This window comes from Geospiza fortis, unplaced genomic scaffold (genome assembly GCF_000277835.1).
Source record: "Geospiza fortis unplaced genomic scaffold, GeoFor_1.0 scaffold538, whole genome shotgun sequence".
In the NCBI taxonomy this organism is placed as follows: domain Eukaryota; kingdom Metazoa; phylum Chordata; class Aves; order Passeriformes; family Thraupidae; genus Geospiza; species Geospiza fortis.
In genome coordinates this window covers 286,976-288,966 of record NW_005054368.1, presented here as the reverse complement: position 1 = coordinate 288,966, position 1,991 = coordinate 286,976, and the positions used below count along the sequence as shown (strand labels likewise).

General features: G+C 60.0%; 1 protein-coding gene across 1 annotated transcript in view; it reads left to right on the top strand.

Annotated features, from left to right (window-relative positions):
- Positions 1-1,991, top strand: part of RAP1GAP2 (RAP1 GTPase activating protein 2) — a 57,266-nt gene that overhangs the window by 48,711 nt on the left and 6,564 nt on the right. The gene's annotated exons all lie outside the window — the stretch shown is intronic.

The following is a 1,991-nucleotide window of genomic DNA, read 5'->3' as shown; positions in this document are numbered from 1 at the left end:
GGTGCCTGGGGCAGCTGCCACAGCAGGGGGGTGGGGGTGGTGGTCATTGTGCTTAAAACAGAAATAACGTGCTGGGTGTGCAGTGGGGAAGGGGTGCTGAGTGTGCCAGGGAGGCTGGGTGAGTGGGAGGGAAAGCAGGTGATGTGGGCTGGAGGAAAAGGAGTGGGTAAAGTGCTGTGGAGGAAACTCTGAGCAGGCACTGGCAGCAGGGAGAGTGTCTGGCTGGGCAGCAGGGACACCCCTGGAGATGGAGGGGCAGCACCTGAGTGTGAGGGCGTGAGCCACGGGCAGGTGTCTGTGGTGCAGCTGCCCTGCAGCACGGAGGGGCTGGCACAGGGCAGCTGGCACTGCCTGGGCAGGGCCTGTCCTGGCTGTGCCTGCTGCGACAGCTCGGGCATGGCTGTGTCTGTAGCACAGAGAAGTGGGACTGGTGAATGAGCCACCTTCTCCTGTACCCGGAGGATGGGGCTGGGCAGGAGGGTGCACAGCTCCCCAGGCCCCGCTGCAGAGGTTCAGATGTTCCAGTGTGAGATGTGCAGGAAGGGCACAATCAGTCACGCATCGCAGCGTTCATGTCAGGTCTCAGCGCTGAGGCTGAGCAGGGGTGTTCTGACCCACTGTGTGTGTGTGAGGAGACAGACCGTGCTCTCTTGGCATTGCAGGGAGTGCTGGGGTGGGAGGTGAGCCCCGTGGTCCATGTGGGGCGCCTCGGGCCCACGCTGCTGGGCTGCCTGCTGGCTTACATCCTGCACCACGTGCTCTGGGAGTGACGGGGAGCACACACGGTAAAGGGGAGCTGCAGGGCTCACACCTGGTCCCCATCACACAGGAGGGCTGCAGGGCTCACACCTGTCCCCTTGACAAAGGCTGCAGGGCTCACACCTGGTCCCCACTGTACCTTTTTGCTCACTGCCTCGCACCTACGGCCCAGCCTACAGACCCATCCCCTGGGCCAGATGGCCAGTTCTCAGAGGTGAGCAGAGCTCAGTTCTGCTGGGCTCTGGGTGAGCGAGAGGTGCCTTTGCCTCTTGTGTGGGGAAAGGAGCCACTCCTCAGGGCTGGGCTGTTGGGAACCCCCCAGAGTCCCAAAGCCCTGGACAGGAGCCTGCAGAGTGGGAGTGCCTGTGGCTGCTGCTTTGCAGCAAAGCAACTGATCACTTTTACCTAAGAACAACTTCTAATTGTATGTCAATGCTGCTGACCCCAATAAATTCAGTCTGATGGACTCTTGCCTGATGTTCATTATTGGCTGGGCAGGAGGGGCTGCTGGGGCTGTGGTCTGCAGCCCTGCAGGCTCGGTGAGAGCTCAGGGCTGCAGTTCCTCTCACCCTGCGCAGGTCCACCTGTGTCCCCACCAGCCCCAGAGCCAGCAGCAAACAGCCTGCATGCTGCAGATGCAGTGCTGGCACCCAGGGAATTTGGCCTGCCGTGGCTCATTTACCCTTTAGCCTGGGCTGGGGTTCAGGGGCTGGAGCAGCCATGGCTGAGGGAGTAGCTGAGAGGAGAATGGAGAAGATTGCTGATGTGAGGAGTGAGGAAAGGGATGTGGAGAAATGAAGATCCACAGGAGCAGGGAGAGCCTGTGGCTGCTATGGGGCCAGTGCTACACAGCTCACCTCCAGTCCCTTCCAGAGGTGGATAAAACAAACCAGAAGCCACAGCAGGGCTTCAGGCTAAATGTATTCTCAAGCAGCAGCTTGCTGAAGAACAGAAGCACTTTTTTTGTGGCTGTGAAGCCTCCAGCTCAGGGGCTGTTTTGGGCAGGCTGCAGAGGTGCAGGAGAGGTGCAAGAAAGGCAGGAGAGGATCTGTCCTCTCTGAGTCCAGGCAGAATTGTGGAGGGTGTGCACACAAACACGGCTTCTGGCTTGGCTGTGGTCCCTATTCCTGCCAAGGGGTCTGGGAGGTTGGCCAGGGCTTGGGGCTTGTGTCTGTGTCTCCTGGTCCCAGAGATGGAGTCCTTGATATCACAGAGCAATGGGGGGACAATCT